The sequence below is a fragment of the Bos mutus genome, chromosome X (genome assembly GCF_027580195.1).
Source record: "Bos mutus isolate GX-2022 chromosome X, NWIPB_WYAK_1.1, whole genome shotgun sequence".
Taxonomy (NCBI): domain Eukaryota; kingdom Metazoa; phylum Chordata; class Mammalia; order Artiodactyla; family Bovidae; genus Bos; species Bos mutus.
In genome coordinates this window covers 32,237,213-32,259,053 of record NC_091646.1, presented here as the reverse complement: position 1 = coordinate 32,259,053, position 21,841 = coordinate 32,237,213, and the positions used below count along the sequence as shown (strand labels likewise).

At 40.6% G+C, this 21,841-nt stretch overlaps 1 protein-coding gene across 4 annotated transcripts in view; it reads left to right on the top strand.

The window, feature by feature from the left end:
* Positions 1 to 13,151: 13,151 nt before the first annotated feature.
* VAMP7 (vesicle associated membrane protein 7) overlaps positions 13,152 to 21,841 on the top strand; it is a 90,287-nt gene continuing 81,597 nt past the window's right edge. For all 4 annotated transcript variants that reach the window (XM_070365409.1, XM_005900050.3, XM_070365408.1 and 1 more), the window contains exon 1: positions 13,152 to 13,280. The gene's annotated coding sequence lies outside the window, so the exon portion shown is untranslated. The remainder of the gene's footprint in view (positions 13,281 to 21,841) is intronic.

Below are 21,841 nucleotides of genomic sequence, written 5' to 3'. Positions count from 1 at the left end.
GAAAATCCATTCAGGCACTCTGAGTCTTTTGATTGGAGAAATTTAATCCATTTAGAGTTAATTATAGATAGGTAAGGACTTTCTGGGTTTCCCAGGTGGTACTAGTGGTAAAGAACCCGCCTGTCAATGCAGGAGATGTAAGAGACTCAGGTTTGATCTCTAGGTTGGGAAGATCCCCTGGAGGAAGGCATGGCAACCCACTCCAGTATTCTTGTCTGGAGAATCCCATGGACAGAGGAGCCTGGTGGGCTACAGTTCATACAATCACAAAGAGTAGAACATGACTGAAGTGACTCAGGATTCTGAAGAGTCACTGAAGTGACTCACGCATTCACAGGGACTTGCTATTGCCATTTTGTTCATTGTTTTGTGATGATTTTAAAGTTCCTTTGTTTCTCTCTTACTGTCTTCCTCTGTGATTTGATGACTTTTTACAGTGCAGTGCTTTGATTCCTTTCTCTTTATCTTTTGTGACTCTGCTAGAGGTTTTTTTTTTTTTTTTCTTTTAGTTACTTATTGTTGTTGTTGTTTTAGTTGCTAAGTTGTGTCTCTTTTGTGAAACCATGGACTGTAGCCCACCAGGCTCTTCTGTCCATGGGATTTTCCAGGCAAGAGTACTAAAGTGGGCTGACATTTTCTTCTCCAGGGGATCTTCCCAATCCAGGGATCAAACCCATGTCTCCTGCATTTCAGGCAGATCTTTACAACTGAGCCACCCACTATTAGGGTTATATAAAACAATTTATAAAAATTATAAAAGTCTAATTTAAGCTGATAGTGACTTAATTTCAATTGCATACAAGTTCTATACTTTTACTTCTCAGCCCATATTTTATGTTATTGATAACACAATTTACATCATTTTTATAATGTGTATCTGTTATCAAATATTGTAGCTGTAACTATTTTTAATACTTTTAACTTTTATGCTAGAGTTAAAAGTCATCATGGGGTCGCTAAGAGTCGGACGCGACTGAGCGACTTCACTTTCACTTTTCACTTTCATGCATTGGAGAAGGAAATGGTAAGCCACTCCAGTGTTCTTGCCTGGAAAATCCCAGGGACAGGGGAGCCTGGTGGGCTGCCGTCTATGGGGTCGCACAGAGTCGGACACGACTGAAGCGACTTAGCAGCAACTTAGCAGTAGCAGTGGTGATAAACTCCCTCAGTTTTTGTTTGCCCGAGAAAGACTTTATCTCTCCATGTCTGGGGGACATCTTTGCCAGGTATACTATTCTTGGTTTGCAGGGTTTTTTTTCTTTCAGGACTTTGAATATATATCATCTCACTCTCTCCAAGTCTATAAGGTTTCTGCTAAGAAATCCACTGATAGCCTTATGAGATTTCTTTTGTACATTATGAGTTGTTTTCTCTTGCTGCTTTCAAAATTCTCTGTCTTTGCCTTTTAAGAATTTGATTATAATATGTTTGTTGTTGTCGTTCAATGGCTAAGTCATGTCCAATTCTTTGAGACCTCATGGGCTGCAGCACACCAGGCTTCCCTGTCCTTCACTATCTTCTGGAGTTTGCTTACATTCATGTCCACCCAGTTGGTGATGCTATCTAACCATTTCATCCTTCTCCTTTTGCCCTCAATCTTTTCCAGCATCAGGGTCTTTTCCAATGAGTTGGCCCTTTGCATCAGGTGGCCAAAGTATTGGCCAAAGTACAGTATGTTTAGGTTTAATCTTCTTTTGGTTGATCCTGTTTGATGATCTGAGTTCCCTAGATCTGGATGTTGTGATTTGGAAGTTTCAGCTATTATACTTTTAAATAAAACATCTTCCCCCTTTTCTCTTTCTTGTTCAGGGAGTCCTATGTGTTTATTAGTTTGTTTGATGAGGCCTTTGAATTACATGACGGGGCTTCCCTGATAGCTCAGTTGGTAAAGAATCCACCTGCAATGCAGGAAACCCTGGTTTGATTCCTGGGTCAGGAAGATCTGCTGGAGAAGGGATAGGCTACCCACTCCAGTATTCTTGGGCTTCCCTTGTGCCTCAGCTGGTAAAGAGTCCTCCTGTAATGCGGGAGACCTGGGTTCAATCCCTAAATTGGGAAGATCCCCTGGAGAAGGGAAAGGCTACCCACTCCAGTATTCTGGCCTAGAGAATTCTATGGATTGTATAGTCCATGGGGTCACAAAGAGTTGGACACCACTGAATGACTTTCACTTCACTTCACTTCTTCATTCTTTTTTATTCTTTTTTCCTCTTGACTGGATAATTTCAAATGGTCTGTTTTTGAGTTCACAGATTCTTTCTTCCATTTGATGAAACCTACTGTTGAAGCTCTCTATTGCATTTTTCATTTAATTCATCATATTCTTCAGCCCCAGAATTTCTGTTTTGTTCTCTTTTTATGATTTTTTTCCTTCTTTGTTGAAGTTCTCATTTTGTTCTTATGGTTTTTCTGACTTTGTTGAGTTGTCTATGTTCTTTTATAGCTTTCTAAGTGTCCTTAAAACAATTATTTTGAATTATTTGTCAGGAAGTTTGTATAGCTACATTTCTTTAGGGCAGGTTACTGGAAAATTATTGCATTCTTTTGGTGGTGTTATGTTTCTATGATTTTTTTTTTATATTCCCTTGAATACTTGCATTGCCTTCTTTGTATTTGAAGAAACCATCACCTCTTCTGGTCTTTACTAACTGACTCCAGGAGAAAAGGATCTTCACCAGTCAGCCTCACTAGGGACTCTGGGGGCATCTCAAATCTTTCCTATGGATGTGTACACTCCATTCCTCTAGTTCCTTCTTGAGGGTAGGGGAGTTTTAGTCTCAATTCTGCAGCGACAGGCCAAGTACTGAGGGTCTCCCATTTGTTTCCCCTAGCGTAGTGCCCTGAAGCATTCAAGATTATGTACCTTCTCTCAAACCAGCAGCGTTGAGCCAGCTAAATGCATGTACTTGTGCATGGTCTGCAGAGGCTTACATGTACCTTTTATGGGGCAGGCACAGGGCACTAGCTCCAGGGAGGTGAGGGATGCATGGAGTTCTGGAGGCATCTGTGGACCAGCTGGTGGAGTCTGCAGGTGAAGTATCCTACTAGGTTAGTGTATAAGCCTCTTGGTGGATTCCACGAGGTGGCTAGTAGACTCCATGACTTTTTGTTGAATTCTATACATCAGTTCCTCTGAGTCCCCATTCCTTTTCCCTGCTCCTTGCTGCCTCCTGACTACTCACTGTGCCAAAATCCTAAATGTTATGGGTGGAGTGAAAATAAAGTTGGCCTCTGGAGCAGGTAGAGAAGCCAGATACTCACTTCTTCTGCCATGAGAAAACTCTCAGGCTAAGGTGATCTCTCTTGGCACTGAGCTATGCTCCCTTTGGGGAAGTGTTACACAAATAAGGTAAAACTGTTCTTATTCTCATCAATGACTTGGACTTTTGCTCCAGTGAGGTGCTGGAACCTCTCTATGGACTTCGGCATGCCCACAAAGGTACTCTTGTCATGGGTGATTGTCAAAAATCTGTGTTTCTATTGGAGGGAGGAGAGCTAAAACCCCTATTTCACTGTCTTGCTGACATTATCTTCTTGAGCTAGGCTTTTAAACCTGGTTTTTCTCAACCAAATGTCATTTTCTTTGCACTCTATAATACCACCTTCTTTATTAATTATATCCATGTAGAATATGTGTATGAAAATTAAACACATCTTTTCATTTTATTATACCAGATCAGGAGCTTTCAACACAAATGACCCTTCCTTCCTTGAAGTTCTTTCCTACCTTGGCTTGAATCAAACTTCATTTTCCTGGTTTCCCTCCTATCAATGTGGCTATTTCCCAGTCTCTTTTACTAGGTCCCTCTCTTATACCTGGTCCTTCAAGGTTGGAGTACCGAGAACTCTTCTGGACACTTTGCTTTCCAGTTCTAAACACATGTCCTAAGAAATGTCATCCACTCTTGACTTTAATTACCACATGATATGCTGATGACTTCCCCCTTTGTATCTCCAGCATACACCATTTTCTAAGCTCAATAATATATCTAATTGCATACTCTACATCTGCATATTTCAAGTTCAATATGTTAAAAATTGAAGTTTTTTTTTTTCCCTGAAAGCTGCTCATCTTCTGGGATCTCCAAACTCAAAAATGGTAATGGTGCTGTGAGTACACTTAGTAGCGTCTGACTCTTGCAGCTCCATGAACTGTAGCCCACCAGGCTTCTCTGTCCATAAGATTTTTCAGGCAAAAAAACTGGATTGGGTTGCCATTTCGTCCTCCAGGGGGATATTCCAGACCCAGGGATGGAACCTGCATTTGTCAGCGTTTCCTGCATTGCAGGCGGATTCTTTCCCCTCTAAGCCATCAGGGAAGCTTCATAAATGGTAATACTATCCATTCAACTGCTGAAGCCATAAGCTTATGAATCAATCTTATTTTCTCCTTTTTCTTCATCCCATATGTGTGTATTTGTGTTATTCACTCAGTTGTGTCTGACTCTTTGTGACACCATGGACCATAGCCCATCAGGCTCCTCTCTCCATGGAATTCTCCAGGCAAGAACGTTGGAGTGGGTAGCCATTCCCTATTCCAAGGGATCTTCCTGAGCCAGGGATGGACCCTGGGTCTGCTACATTGCGGGAAGATTCTTCGCCATTTGAACCACAAGAGAAGCCCATCTCATATATCCGCTTGCAGTGTGAGAGACCTGGTTCTATCCCTGGATTGAGAAGATCCCCTGAAGAAGGGAATGGCTATCTCATATATACAATGGATCAAAAAAGTCCTGTCAAATTTACTTTCTTAAAAAAACTCTCCAATTTATTAACTTTCCTAGGTCTCCAAAACCATACCTACTAACCACAAAGTTATTAATAATGCTTAATTGTACTGCTCCAATACTTTCTTAACTAGTTTTAACATAAAATCTTTTGTCGCCATCCAATGTTTTCTCTACATAACAAAGAGCAAAAATATTTAATTCAAATTTGATTATGTCATCAACTTGATTTTCATTGTTCTTTGCAGCCCCCTAATTACTATATCAAATTTCTTAACATTGTCACGTCACTGCCTAGTTCTCTCCTATCTCATGTCTTACATTCTCCCCTCACTTTATTCCAGGTATACTGGCCTTTTTTCATTTCCTTGAACATACCAAGTTTTCTCCTGCTTTGACTAGCTAATCAATCCTCTTCACATAGTTTACTCCAGCTCATTCTTTAGATATGTTAACTATAACTTTTGGCTCTGGTCCCTTGAAGACTACACCATGTCCTCATCATACACTTCTGTAGCATTCAGTGCTCTCACTACTTAGTTCAGTTCAGTTGCTCAGTCATGTCCGATTCTTTTCTAAATCCAGCTTGAACATCCAGAAGTTCACGGTTCATGTCCTGTTGAAGCCTGGCTTGGAGAATTTTTTTGCTACTAGTAGTAGCATTACTTTACTAGCATATGAGATGAGTGCAATTGTGCGGTAGTTTGAACTTTCTTTGGCATTGCCTTCCTTTGGGATTGGAATGAAAACTGACATTTTCCAGTCCTGTGGCCACTGCTGAGTTTTCCAAATTTGCTGGCATATTGAGTTCAGCACTTTCACTGCATCATCTTTTTGGATTGGAAATAGCTCCACTGGAATTCCATCACCTCCACTAGCTTTGTTTTTAGTGATGCTTCCTAAGGCCCACTTGACTTCACATTCCAGGATGTCTGGCTCTAGGTGAGTGAACATATCGTCATTGTTATCTGGGTCATTAAGATCCTTTTTGTAGAGTTCTTCTGTGTATTCTTGCCACTTCTTCTTTATATCTTCTGCTTCTGTTAGGTCCATACCATTTCTGTCCTTTATTGTGCCCATCTTTGTATGAAATGTTCCCTTGATATCTCTAATTTTCTTGAGGAGATCTTTAGTCGTTCCCATTCTGTTGTTTTCCTCTATTTCTTTGCATTGATCATTAGGAAGGCTTTCTTAGCTCTCCTTGCTATTCTTTGGAACTCTGCATTCAGATGCTTATATCTTTCCTTTTCTCTTTTGCCTTTAGCTTCTCTTCTTTTTTTGGTGATGGACAGGGAGGCCTGGCGTGCTGCGATTCATGGGGTTGCAAAGAGTCGGACATGACTGAGCGACTGATCTGATCTCTTCTTTTGTCAGCTATTTGTAAGGCCTCCTCAGACAAACACTTTGCCTTTTTGCATTTCTTTTTCTTGGGGATGATCTTTATCACTGCCTCCTGTACAATGTTGCAAACCTCTGTCCATAGTTTTTCAGGCACTTTATCTATCAGATATAATCCCTTGAATCTTTTTGTCACTTCCACTGTATAATCATAAGGGATTTGATTTAGATCATACCTGAATGGTGTAGTGGTTTTCCCTACTTTCTTCGATTTAAGTCTGAATTTGGCAATAAGGAGTTCATGATCTGAGCTGTAGTCAGCTCCCAGTCTTGTTTTTGCTGACTGTATGGAGCTTCTACATCTTTGGCTGCAAAGAATATAATCGATCTGATTTTGTGATTGACCATCTGGTGATGTCAAATACATCAAAAATACAAAGGTCCACATGTAGTCTTTTCTTGTGTTGTTGGAAGAGGGTGTTTGCTATGACCAGTGCATTCTCTTGGCAAAACTCTGTTACCTTTGCCCTGCTTTGTTTTGTACTGCACGGCCAAACTTGCCTGTTACTCCAGGTATCTCTTGACTTCCTACTTTTGCATTCCAGTCCCCTATGATGAAAAGAACATCTTTTCTTCTTCTTCTTCTTCTTTTTTTTCGTGTTAGTTCTAGAAGGTCTTATAAGTCTTCATAGAACTGTTCAATTTAAGCTTCTTCAGCATTACTGGTTGGGACATAGACTTGGATTACTGTGATATCATATGGTTTGCCATGGAAACAAACAGATCATTCTGTTGTTTTTGAGATTACACCCAAGTACTACATTTTGGACTCTTTTGTTGACTATGAGGTCTACTACATTTCTTCTAAGGTATTCTTGCCCACAGTAGTAGATATAAAGGTCATCTGAATTAAATTCGCCCATTCCAGTCCATTTTACTTTGCTGATTCCTAAAATGTTGATGTTCACTCCTGTCATCTCCTATTTGACCACTTTCAATTTACCTTGATTCATGGACTTATCATTTCAGTTCCCTATGCAATATTGGATCACAACAAATTGGAAAATTCTTTAAAAAATGGGAGTGCCACAACCTTATCTATCTCCTGAAAATCCTTTATGCAAATCAAGAAACAACAGTTAGAACTGGACATAGAACAGTGGACTGGTTCAAAATTGGGAAAGGAGTATGCCAAGGTGGTATATTGTCACACTGCTTATTTAACTTATGTGCAGAGTACATCATGAGAAATGCCAGGTTGGATGTATCACAAGTTGAAATCAAGATTGCTGGGAAAAATATCAACAACCTCAGACATGCAGATGATACCACTCTAATGGCAGAAAGGGAAGAGGAACTAAAGAGCCTCTTGATGAGGGTGAAAGTGGAGAGTAAAAAAGCTGGTTTAAAACTCAACAATTAAAAAACAAGATCATGGCAGATGGTTCCATCACTTCAAGGCAACTAGAAGAGAAAAAAAATGGAAGCAGTGACAGATTTTGTTTTCTTGGACTCTAAAATCACTGGGAACATGAAATAAAAAGACACTTGCTCCTTGGAAGGAAATGTTAGTCTCTTGGTCATGTCTGACTCTTCATGATCCCCATGGACTGTAGCCCACCAGGCTCCTCTGTGCTTGAAATTCTCAAGGCAAGAATACTGGAGTAAGTGACCATTCCCTTCTCCAGGGAATCTTCCTGACCCAGGGATCAAACCCAGGTCTCTTGCATTACAGGCAGATTCTTTACCATCTGAGCCACCAGGGAAGCTATGACAAACCTAGACAGTGTATTAAAAAGCAGAGATATCATTTTGCCAACAAAGGTCCATATAGTCAAAACAATGGTTTTTTCAGTAGTCATGTGTGGATGTGTAGGTTGGACCATAAAGAAGGTTGGAGGCCAAAGAATAAATGCTTTCAAACTGTGATACTAGAATAGACTTTTGAGAGTCCCTTGAACTGCAAGGAGATCAAACTAGTCAATCCTAAAGGAAATCAACCGTGAATATTCACTGGAAGGAGTTTTGCTGAAGCTCCAATACTTTGGCTGCTGGATGGGAAGAGCTGATTCACTGGAAAAGACACTCACGCCTTGAAAGATTGAAGGCAAAAGGAGAAGGGAGCAAGAGAGGATGAAATAGTTGGATGGCATGACCGATTCAATATACATGAATTTGAGCAAACTCTGAGAGATAGTAGAGGACAGAGGAGCCTGATGTGCCATAGTCCGTGGGGTCGCCAAGAGCGGGGCATGACTTACCAACTAAACAACAACGAAGTCTTTTATTTGCCTACCAGCACTATGGCTATGTGTAGCCATTCAACTGAAAAATAATAAGTCATCAAAAGTTGGATGCTGCTTGGTATGTTATGAGAAGCACTTTTCTATTTCAGGTGGAAAGACATGGCATGCCCTTGGTGTGATGAGAAATATCACTGCTGTGTGGGATAGACAGTTCTGTTCAGTTCAGTTCAGTCACTCAGTCATGTCCGACTCTTTGCGATCCCATGAATCGCAGCATACCAGGCCTCCCTGTCCATCACCAACTCCCAGAGTCCACGCAAACCCATGTCCATTGTGTCGGTGATGCCATCCAACCATCTCATCCTCTGTCATCCACTTCTCCTCCTGTCCTCAATCTTTCCCAGCATCAGGGTCTTTTCAAATGAGTCAGCTCTCTGCATCAGGTAGTCAAAGTATTGGAGTTTCAGCATCAACATCAGTCCCTCCAACAAACACTCAGGACTGATCTCCTTTAGGATTGACTGGTTGGATCTCCTTGAAGACCAAGGGACTCTCAAGAGTCTCCTCCAACACCACACTTCAAAAGCATCGGTTTTTCGGTGCTCAGCTTTCTTTATAGCCCAACTCTCCCATGCATACATGACTATTAGGAAAACCATAGCCTTGACTAGATGGACCTTTGTTGGCAAAGTAATGTCTCTGCTTTTTAATATGCTGTCTAGGTTGGTCAAAACTTTCCTTCCAAGGAGCAAGAGTCTTTTAATTTTATGGCTGCAATCACCATCTGCAGTGATTTTGGAGCCCACAAAAATAAAGTCTGACACTGTTTCCTCTGTTTCCCCATCTATTTGCCATGAGGTGATGGGACCAGATGCCATAATCTTAGTTTTCTGAATGTTGAGCTTTAAGCCAACTTTTTCACTCTCCTCTTTCACTTTCATCAAGAGGATCTTTAGTTCTTCTTCACTTTCTGCCATAAGGGTGGTGTTATCTGCATATCTGAGGTTATCGATATATCTCCTGGCAATCTTGATTCCAGCTTGTGCTTCCTCCAGCCCAGCGTTTCCCATAATGTACTCTGCATATAAATTAAATAAGCAGGGTGACAACATACAGCCTTGACGTACTCCTTTTCCTATTTGGAACCAGTCTGTTGTTCCATGTCCAGTTCTAATTGTTGCTTCCTGACCTGCATACACGTTTCTCAAGAGGCAGGTCAGGTGGTCTGGTATTCCCATCTCTTTTAGAATTTCCCACAGTTTATTGTGATCCACACAGTCAAAGGCTTTGGCATAGTCAATAAAGCAAAAATAGATGTTTTTCTGGAACTCTATTGGTTTTTCGATGACCCAGCGGATGTTGGCAATTTGACCTCTGGTTCCTCTGCGTTTTCCAAAACCAGCTTGAACATCTGGAAGTTCACAGTTCACATATTGCTGAAGCCTGGCTTGGAGAATTTTGAGCATTACTTTACTAGCGTGTGAGATGAGTACAATCGTGCAGTAGTTTGAACTTTCTTTGGCATTACCTTTCTTTGGGATTGGAATGAAAATTGACCTTTTCCAGGCCTGTGGCCACTGCTGTGTTTTCCAAATTTGCTGGTATATTGAGTGCAGCACTTTCACAGCATCATCTTTTAGGATTGGTAATAGCTCAACTGGAATTCCATCACCTCCACTAGCTTTGTTCATAGTGATGCTTCCTAAGGCCCACTGACTTCACATTTTAGGACATCCGAGTCTAGGTGAGTGTGAGTGATCACACCTTCATGATTATCTGGGTTGTGAAGATCTTTTTTGTACAGTTCTTCTATGTATTCTTGCTACCTCTTCTTAATCGCTTCTGCTTCCATTAGGTCCATACAATTTCTGTCCTTTATTGAGCCCATCTTTGCATGAAATGTTCCCTTGGTATCTGTAATTTTCTTGAAGAGGTCTTTCCCATTCTATTGTTTTCCTCTATTTATTTGCATTGATTGCTGAGGAAGGCTTTCTTATCTCTCCTTGCTATTCTTTGAAACTCTGCATTCAAATAGGTATATCTTTCCTTTTCTCCTTTGCTTTTCGCTTCTCGTCTTTTCACAGCTATTTGTAAGGCCGCCTCAGACAGCCATTTTGCTTTTTTGCAAATGGGATAGACAGCTTAGAAATAATTCACAGCTGCTTTGCCAAAGCTTATGTTGGAATCATTGATGGCTCAGACCAGCAGAGCAGGATATGTGGCGACATTAACTGGAATGAGCTGCAAAGAGAAACTGTTGCATAGTAAATGGCAATGATTTTGTAGATATTGGTAATGTGTTCACTCCCTCTAGTGACTGTGAATTTTGAAGGAGAACAGGCATTCTTGAGGTAATTCTATCTTGAGCACAAATAGGAAGAAACTGTGTCCAAGTCCAAATATCCAGGAGAAAAGAAGCATAAACAGCACTGATGATCAGTGATATATTGCAATAATGTGAATGAATTTGATGTTGCCAAAGCAACAGTCACTGAATTAGTTTGTGAACTACAAAATAATACATCGTGATCCAATCCTGATAAGCAGAATGTAAATCCAAGATCTCTCAAATATGAGTAGAATTCTGTGTGATATATGTATCTTATTTTAGCCCACCAGATATTTCTCAAGCTTATGGTGTAAGGAAGCTAGTTCATAATCCAGGCTCCATCTCTTCTTGGCTTCATAATCTTTGTCGTCCATACCGTTGGGAGATTACATTAGGTTATATAAATCATCAGTTCTATAATTCTAGGCTTGTTAACACCAGGAACTGAAATGGAAATTGAAACCTTTACTACAGAAGTTCAAACTATCTAAAATCATGTATTATGAAAAGAGATTCCACTCTTCAATAGCTTGGATAAATGGTAACAGAACTTATAAATTTGAAAATTATAAAATTATAAAGCCACCTATTTAAATGGTTCTGCATGCACTCTAATGTGCATATCCAGAAGCACTTCAAAAAAAGAATCATGTCCAACTTTCTGTGACCCCATGGACTGGAGCCCACCAGGCTTCCCTGTCCTTCACTATCTCCCAGAGTCTGTTCAAACTCATGTCCATTGTGTTGGTGATGTTATCCAATGATCACATCCTCTGTCATCCCCTTCTCCTCCTGCCCTTAATGTTTCCCAACATCAGGGTTTTTTACAATGAGTCAGATCTTCCTATTAGGTGGTCAAAGTATTGGAGCTTCAGCATCAGTCCTTCCAGTGAATAGTCAGGACTGATTCCCTTTAGGATTGACTGGTTTGATCTCCTTTTAGTCCAAGGCACTCTCAAGAGTCTTCTCCAACACCACAGTTCAAAAGCATCAATTCTTTGGCACTCAGCCTTCTTTATGGTCCAACTCTCACATCCGTACAGACTACTGGAAAAACCATAGCTTTGACTATATGGACCTTTGTTGGCAAAGTGATGTCTCTGCTTTTTAAATACACTGTCTAGGTTTGTCATAGCTTTTCTTCCAAGGAGCAAGTGTCTTAATTTCCTGGCTGCAGTCACCATCCACAGTGATTTTGGAGCCCAAGAAAATAATATTTGCCACTGTTGGTTGGAAAATGTCTATTTGTTTTAACAACACCTTTGAGAATTTTGACTGGAAAGGGGAGGAGGTTAAGTCTGTGTGCGGTGAGAGGGTTGGGGCGGTTTCTCTCATCTTGTATGTCTGCAGCCATGAAATTAGAAGACAATTGCTTCTTGGCAGGAAAGCTATGATAAATCTAGACAATGTGTTAAAAAGCAAAGACATCACTTTGCCAACAGAAGTCCGTATTGTCTGGCTATAATCTTTTCTGTAGTCATGTGAGAGCTGGACAACAAAGAAGGCAGAATATGGAAGAATTAATTCCTTTGAACTGTGGTGCTTCAAAAGACTGTAGACAGTCCCTTGGAAAGTAAGGAGATCAAACAAGTCAATCTTAAAGGAAATCAATCCTGAATTGATTTGGAAGGACTGTTTGGAAGGACTGATGCTGAAGCTGAAGCTCTAATACTTTGGCTACCTGATGGAAACAAATGACTCACTGGAAAAGACCCCGATGCTGGGCAAGATTGAAGGCAGAAGAAGAGGTCGACAGAGGATGAGATGGTTGGATGGCATCACCGACTTGATGGGTATGAGTTTGAGCAAGCTCCGGGAAATGATGAGGGTCTGGTAAGCCTGGCGTGCAGCAGTCCATAGACTTGCAATGAGTTGGACACGACTTGGCTACTGAACAACAAAGAGCAAGTAAGCAGAGAGCCGTTGAGACATGAAACAGACGAGTTTCTTAGTGGAGTTCGAGTTTATTAGTGGAGCTCAAGTTGGTAAGAAGGAATAGGGATGTAAAAGGGATGAGGGAGTTTACAGCTAAAAAGAGTAGTTTATTATTATTATTACTACTACTACTCTACAACTATCATTGAAAGGAATGGGAGAAAGGATTGCTGAGCGACCCAAAGCGGTTAAAAAATGTCGTGGCGAAAGTAGAGGGAATTTCTGTCAGATGAATTCTTTCTTGTCTATGAAGTAACAGGTGACGCTACCTGCTGCGACTAAGCAGGGAGACGGTTGGTAAAGCTCAGTTCTTCATTGATCCTACCAACTCAATGCTGGACTTTTGGTGGCCCTACATTCTCTCGTTTTCTCTAAGGAATAGCGCTTGATGTGGTTGATGATGAGAATTGTTGATTGAGCAGGCGCAACAGCGTCGGCGATAGACCAGCCGAAACTACCACTCCCAGGATGCAGTGCGGCTCCTGGGAAGTACGAGGACTGGGAACGCCGCCGGCCCCGCCCCGCCTCTCGCTCCCATTGGATGAGCGCTCACATTCCCAGGGGGCCGCGCGCGGGCGGGGCGCTTTTTTGCGGAAGCCGGCGGCGTCCGGTCCAGCCTCCTCTGGGAACGGGCAGCCTGGGATCCGGTGCTGATCCGAGCGGCTGTGTCCTGGCGCGGCGAGTTCTTGCACGGTGCCCGGACAGGTAAAAGCAGCGGGGAGAACGGGGTGGAAGGCGGGGAGACGACAGCAGGGGGACCGCAGAGATGCCCACGGGAAGGTGGAATTAGGAGGCAGTGGAAGGGTGACTAGGGCTTCTCTGGTGTCGACAGTTCGAATGGTCGGACAGGTTCACTTTGGGTGAAGTGCGTTTTATGCACCTAAAAAGGCCTCGAGCGAAAGAGTCCGCATGCGTCACAAGTTGTTACAGAAGGGAAAAGAAAAATGTTAAATTTTCCCTCACTTTGTATTCCACAAGACCCCTTTGTAGGTTTCGAATCTCTTGAGGTTTCTTGAATCTTCTAAAAACTCTACGCCCTAGTTTCGATGACGTCACTTTCTGCCTTACCTTCTACTTCTGGGTTTGTAACCCTCTGCGAGCCCTTCCTCCAAGGCCTAATGTTGTCATTTCTTCTTCCTCAGTTCAAATAGGAACTCTCTGTCTCTGCCCAGACTTATTTCCTCAGCGTCAGACCTGTATGGTGATGTTCTTGTTATTACTGTTGGCCGATATTTAACGAACCGAACGCGTACTAGACTCTTGAGGAAATGCTTTACGCCTCCCTCCTCCATAACCCTCACAAACAGTTATCTTTATGTTTTATGAATTGCTTTCAGCTACCTGTAACTCCATGGTCTCATCCTCGACCCCAGAGGATACTGTCATGTTTTGGACATTCTTTCACTTTGAATAGCTGTGATTGAAAGCAGAGCCACTCATATGTTTTACAAACATTTATTGAACAGCTAATATGAGCTAGACACTCTTCTAACTGCAGGGGATATAGCTGGTAGTAAGATAGATCGCTACTCTCAGTAGCTTACATATTTGTGAGTGTGTGTGGAAGGGGCAAACAGAAAGAATCAAGATGATGTTATATGGTGGTGGTGGTGAATGCAAAATAGAACAGGTATTTTTTTACTTGACAGGGTAATCTCCTGTCTTGAGAAAGTGACAAGGATTAGGTTGGGTCTCAGAGCATCACCCCAAAAGAATATTTACAATACCAACAAGAATATCCTTGATCTGGGACCAGATTTCAGGATTTTCATAAACATATCTTCTTTTTCTCCCATATAAATGATTGTTCTTCATTCTTCTGTCTCTTCCAAGGTTATTGCATCAGAATTGGTGGTTTTCTGTCATTTGCTTATTTCCTCTCTGAGAAGAGTTGAGGACTGCATTACTCTCAGCTCAACTCATTTATCTTACTTAGGGAGATAGCTTGGTAATCAAAATATTGTTCTTGCCAGGTCCTACTGGATATAAAGTTATCTACCATTTATGTGTGTGTATGAAAGTCACTCATATGTGTCCAACTCTTTGTGACCCCATGGAGCCCACCAGTCTCCTCTATCCATGGAATTCTCCAGGCAAGAGTACTGGAGTAGGTAGCCATTCCCTTCTCCAGGGAATCTTCCCCTCCCAGGGATTGAACCTGGGTCTCCAGCATTGCAGGCAGATTCTTTACCATCTGAGCCACCAGGGAAGCCCCCAATAAAACCAAAAGATGCTCAGTGTTTATTAATTTATTAAATATTTGAGGGATTATTATATGTAAGGCACTGTGCTGGGTTTTGAGAACCTAGTGAGGATAAAATAGACACTTTGACCTCTCTTCCAAGAAGAAATAATTGTATACTGAGGAAATTCCCAATATACAGTCTGACACCTGCATTTTTTTTCTTTGTTCATTGTCCAAGATGAGATAATCACAAGAAATCTGAGCAATTGTGTACATTCTTAGATTATTCACTCTTAAACTTTATTGCATTTATTTGTTTCTTTCTGTCTTCCATATTGTACTCTGGCTCCCTTGAGTATAGCTAGCCTTTCTCACTGGTCTTCATGCCTCCAATGTATGCTATACTGAGTGCTTAGAACATGTGTTGAACTGAAATCGAAAGACTATTTGAGCAAATACAAAGTACTTAATTTATGCAAGGCCTTGTTTTTACATATGGCCATTATCCTTATCCCTAAATCATCTCATTTGCCAAATGCCAACTGTTCCATCTCATCCAGCTAGTTCATGAACCTTCTCTAGCATGTTCTCACTTCTATGCCTTCTCTTGTTCCATGCAGTGTGCTCAGCCGCTTAAGTTGTGTCCCACTCTTCGTGACCCCGTGGACTAGCCCACCAGGCTCCTCTGTTCATGGGATTCTCCAGGCAAAAATACTGGGGTGGGTGGCCATACCCTCCTCCAGGGGATCTTCCCCACCTAGGGATCGAATACGGGCCTCTTGTGTATTGGCAGGCAGGTTCTTTACCACTAGCACCACCTTCCTGAGCACCTTCCATCTCCACCTGCATTTAATTTAATGGGCCAGTTTAATAGTATGGCCTATGATACAAGGGTGGAAAATTTAATTTTCTTGACATATATTCTGTGAAACATCCTGCTAATAAACTGTTGTAAGGATTAAACATAATACATCTCCTTGCAATAATACAATTTATGATACGGAATGCTTTCTTTTGATTTAGCATTGGCCATTACCATGCACTCTGTGGCAAGTTAATTTTTCCATTTCTTTGTTCTGTTTGAATAGTTGCACTACCTTTGTTCATATAGCACATTGTAGTATTACTTGGTTTCCACTTGATACAAACACCTTTCAGTATTATTTTCTGCTTAGCTTGAGATAATTTATGTGTTAATGCTATTTTTCCACACCGTCATTTTCAGACTATCAGATAAAAGTCTCAGCTCTTGTAAATCATTACTGCAAGAGATAAATTTTGTCTCTATAATAGATTTAAAAACACAGCAGGAATACAAGAGTGCTTGAGTCATGATTGTCATTATGATTTTAGGATGTGCCAACCTAACAGCAGCCAGACATGCTTCCAGTACATTGAAAATTAAGCACTGTTATTTTAGGGAATTTCTTGGCACCTATGCCTTTGTAATTCAAACGCAGCACTGAATTGTGTGCCATCACTCATTTAATGGGTATACATGTAGATAATCCAGGATACTTTATATATTTTTTGTTTTGTTTTTATTTTTATATATATTTTTAATGTTATCAAGATAAAAATACAGAATTTAAAAAATTGTTCAAACACATAAACTTGAGTGTGAGAAACACCGACTCATCCTTTTTCAATACTCAGTTCTCTGAAAGCATCTTCAGCTTCCATTTAAAGATGCCTTCACTGAGGAGGAGCATTTATATTGTTGCTGTGCTATTTTGTTAGCAGTTTTTTTAAATGCAAGCAGCCTCTTACTTACAAATGGATATAACCCAAAAATTCCTTTGTAAGATTTTTTGAAAATCTGGGTGCATTTTTTTCTATAAATAAGGGTACTCATGACATTTAGGTTGTTAGGTCAACCAGTCACATCTTATATAACCTTTAATTTAATGGACTGAAAGACCTTCACCACAATTTCTAATAATTCCTCTATAAGAAAAAACTGCATTCAGAATTCTCACTTGGATTCCCCAATAGTATATCTTTTTTTTTTTTTTTTTGGGGAACCCCAGCAACTGAACCAAAAATGTTCTTTCCTTGGAACTTTCTAGGCAGAAGAAACAGGTCTTTTTAATTGGAGGTTCCCTTTCTGGTCCATTGTTCTAAGGACATGCTTCTAATATGATTAAGGAAAGGGATAAGATAGAGGTTTTTGAGAGGTCAGGGAAGCAAATTGGGGTGATAATGAATATGTAGAGGGAGGAGACTAGGAGTGATTTGAGAGGAATGGTGAGTTTCCAAGACAAGGATTTGTTGTATCCTCAAAAAACATGTGTTGAATCCTGACCCCTGCTACCTGTGAATGGGACCTTATTTGGAAATAGGGTCTTTGCATATATAATTAAGATGTAAGTTAAAATGAGGTCATACTGGAGTAGGTGTCCTTATGAGAAGAGACACAGAGACTCCCATGTGAAGACATGGATGCACCAAAGAACACCAAGGATTGCTGGCAAACCACCAGAAACTAGGAAGAGACAGGGAAGGATTCCCCCCTACAGATTTTAGAGGAACATGGACTTGCCAACATCTTGATTTGGGGCTTCTGGCCTCCAGAATTATGAGACAATAAATTTCTGTTGTTTTCAACTTTGCATCTTTTGGTATTTTGTCACAGCAGCCACAGGAAACTCATTCAGGATTCTTAGCAGAAATGTAGTGGAATAGGGTTAATGGCTGTGGGACAAAGCAAGGAGTGAGTTCTTACCACAGGGAAGAACTGTGGTAAGACGACTTTCCTTTATATTTCGTTATCTTTTTTTCTTCTTCTCTTTATGGCTTAGAATTTAATTCTTTTTCTTCTTGACTATGATCTTATATGGTGCTTTATCATTTATTGGGCATTCACATACTCCTCATTATTAGCAGAACATATTTTCTGACTTCATATGCAGTATTCTTTGTACTATAGATATTTCCATTATTCCACTATTCCTTTAGACATTACAGATTCTGTTGCAAGAGCATTGTAGTGGGCGTATGTGAGACTTGATTATAGGTGTGAGTTTTAGCAATATAGGAGAGAATAAGAAATGCTTGTTAGTGACATCTGAGAGGAAAATAAAGTTTCTGTGGCTTTATACCCGGTATGTAATAGTCAGCCATTTTTAAAATTGAGGACTTTTTAAATTGACTAAAACACTGTATGCATAGCTTCCAGAGCTATCCTTATATCCACTGTTCCTAGTTATATTCCAAATAATGTCATCCCCCTTCTAGGTGATTTGTATGCTTGTGCTTAGTTGCTCAGTCATGTCTCTTTGGCGACCCCATGGACTGTAGCCTGCCAGGTTCCTCTGTCAGTGGAATTTCCCAGGCAAGGATACTGCAGTGGGTTGCCATGTCTTCCTTCAGGGGATCTTTCTGACCCAGGGATTGAGCCCTTATCTCCTGTATCTCCTGCATTACAGATGGATTCTTTACCCACAGAGCCATTGGATTACACTTTATATGAACTTGAAGATCGCTGTCGTATTCCATCTAAGTCTTTTTCATGTTTAATATTTCTAGTCCTCTAGTCATCTTTTGGGTGATAACAGTCTCCAGGTCTCTCACCATACTTTGCACTTCTGTCTAGTCTTAATACACTGTCCCAGAATTGAACTCAGTATTACGCATGCGTTCTAACCAACACAGGGTATAATGGCAAGAGTACTTAAAGTGATAAAGACATCCCGTTACTTGATATAATTTTAAGATTTCATAAGCGTAAGAATTTTAAGCAATTACCTCATAACCCTTCATAAAGAACTTATGGTCCACTAAGACCCTAGATATTTTTGTATTGTTGCTAAACTCAGTTTTCTTCTTGAAGGCTGCTACATTTTCATCTCTGTCTCAGGGACCATATGATTTGTCATCACTGTTTCTCTTGTGTTTTTCTCCACTCCATAGCATGTCTCTTCGACCCTTACCAATGGCCTCTTTCCTTGTAAAAATTCAGTGACTGTTTTACAGTCCTAATGCTGTCTATCAGTGAACAGAGCTGGGAGGTGACACTTGTTCCTTCTTGAAGTTTTTTTTTCCCCCTTTGGCTTCAAGATCACCTCACTTTCCTGATTGGTTCTCCTCTGTCTTTGTGGGTCTCTATTCATCTACCTTTGCCTCAACTATTTGGTATACCTTGGGTTTTGTCTTTGGTTTGCCCCTCAGCTTTAGTTATGCCTTTTGTTTTTTTCTGTATGCAATGTGTCTTCAGCAAAGAACGTATGTTTATTATGGCAGGTCTAGATGAGCTTATCTAGGGTTAAGAGAGTGCAGAACCAGTCACCATGGGAAGTCAGCATTTAGAGGTCAGCTAGCAGAGGAGGATTCAGCAGGGAGACAGAAGGAGCAGCCAGACCTGTAGGAGTGTTTACAGAAGGAGGGTTATTTAGCTGTGTTGAGTATTCTTGAGAGATCAATTGAGGTGAGAATAGAGAAGTGAATATAGAATTTTGCTATGTAGAGGCTGTTGGTGCTCTTCACAGGCATGGTTTTCTGGAGTGTTGAGAGCAAAAGCCAGATTATAGGAAGCTGAAGAACTACAAGGAGATAGAGATGCAGTGATAGTGTGTAAATGATTTTAAGAAATGGACCAGTACCTGGAGCAGGTTAGAGGGTCAGATCAAGCTTTTTTTTTTTTTAAATTAATTTATTTTAATTGGAGGCTAATTGCTTTACAATACTGTAGTGGTTTTTGCTATACATTGACATGAATCAGCCATGAGTGTACATGTGTTCCCCATCCTGAACCCCCGTCCCACCTCCCTCCCTATCCCATCCCTCAGGGTCATCCCATTGCACTGGCCCTGAGCTCCCTGTCTCATGCATTGAACCTGGACTGGCGATCTATTTCACATATGATAACATAAATGTTTCAGTGCTATTCTCTCAAATCATCCCACCCTCGCTTTCTCCCACAGAGTCCAAAAGTCTGTTCTTTACATCTGTGTCTCTTTTGCTGTCTCGCATATAGGGTCATCATTACCATATTTCTAAATTCCATGTATATGCGTTAATATACTCTATTGGTGTTTTTCTTTCTGACTTATTTCACTCTGTATAATAGGCTCCAGTTTCATCCACCTCATTAGAACTGATTCAAATGCATTCTTTTTAATAGCTGAGTAATCCACAGCTTTCTTATCCATTCATCTGCTGATGAACATCTAGGTTGCCATCAAGTCCTAGATATTGTAAACAGTGCTGCAGTGAACATTGGGGTACACGTGTCTCTTTCATTTTTGGTTTCCTTGGTGTGTATGCTCAGCAGTGGGATTGCTGGGTCATATGGCAATTCTATTTCCAGTTTTTAAAGGAATCTCCACACTGTTCTCCATAGTGGCTGTACTAGTTTGCATCCCCACCAATAGTGTAAGAGTGTCCTCTTTTTTTTTTTATAGATATATATTTTTATAATTTTATTTTTTAACTTTACAATATTGTATTGGTTTTGCCATATATCAACATGAATCCGCCACAGGTATACATGTGTTCCCCATCCTGAACCCTCCTCCCTCCTCCCTCCCTGTACCATCCCTCTGGGTCGTCCCAGTGCACCAGCCCCAAGCATCCAGTATTGTGCATCGAACTTGGACTGGCGACTCGTTTCATATATGATATTATACATGTTTCAGTGCCATTTTCCCAAATCATCCCACCCTCTCCCTCTCCCACAGAGTCCAAAAGACTGTTCTATACATCAGTGACTCTTTTGCTATCTCGTATACAGGGTTATTGTTACCATCTTTCTAAATTCCATATATATGCGTTAGTATACTGTATTGGTGTTTCTCTTTCTGGCTTACTTCACTCTGTATAATAGGCTCCAGTTTCATCCACCTCATTAGAACTGATTCTAATGTATTCTTTTTAATGGCTGAGTAATACTCCATTGTGTATATGTACCACTGCTTTCTTATCCATTCCTCTGCTGATGGACATCTAGGTTGCTTCCATGTTCTGGCTATTATAAACAGTGTTGCGATGAACATTGGGGTACACATGTCTCTTTCAATTCTGGTTTCCTCAGTGTGTATGCCCAGCAGTGGGATTGCTGTGTCATAGGGCAGTTCTATTTCCAGTTTTTTAAGGAATCTCCACACTGTTCTCCATAGTGGCTGTACTAGTTTGCATTCCCATCAACAGTGTAAGAGGGTTCCTTTTTCTCCACACCCTCTCCAGCACTTATTGCTTATAGACTTTTGGATTGCAGCCATTCTGACTGGTGTGAAATGGCACCTCATAGTGGTTTTGATTTGCATTTCTCTGATAGTGAGTGATGTTGAGCATCTTTTCATGTGTTTGTTAGCCATCTGTATGTCTTCTTTGGAGAAATGTCTGTTTAGTTCTTTGGCCCATTTTTTGATTGGGTCATTTATTTTTCTGGAATTGAGCTGTAGGAGTTGCTTGTATATTTTTGAGATTAGTTGTTTGTCAGTTGCTTCATTTGCTATTATTTTCTCCCATTCTGAAGACTGTCTTTTCAGCTTGCTTATAGTTTCCTTTGTTGTGCAGACGCTTTGAATTTTAATTAGGTCCCATTTGTTTATTTTTGCTTTTATTTCCAATATTCTGGGAGGTGGGTCATAGAGGATCCTGCTTTCTCTGCACCCTTCCAGCATTCATTGTTTGTAGACTTTTGGATAGCAGCCATTCTGACTGGTATGAGATGGTACCTCATTTTGATTTTGCATTTCTGGTTTTGATTTGCATTTCTCTCATAATGAGTGATGTTGAGCATCTTTTCATGTGTTTGTTAGTCTTATTTGGAGAAATTTCTGTTTGGTTATTCGGCCCATTTTTTGATTGGGTTGTTTATTTTCCTTTCTTTTTGTCTTCTTCTTCTGAGACTCCTATGATTCGAATGTTGGGGCATTTAACATTGTCCCAAAAGTCTCTGAGGTTGTCCTCATTTCTTTTCATTCGTTTTTCTTTTTTCCTGTCTGCTTCATATATTTCCACCATTCTATCTTGCACCTCACTTATCCTATTTTCTGCCTCAGTTACTCTACTGTTGGTTCCTTCCAGAGTGCTTTTGATCTCAGTTATTGCATTATTCATTATTGATTGACACTTTTTT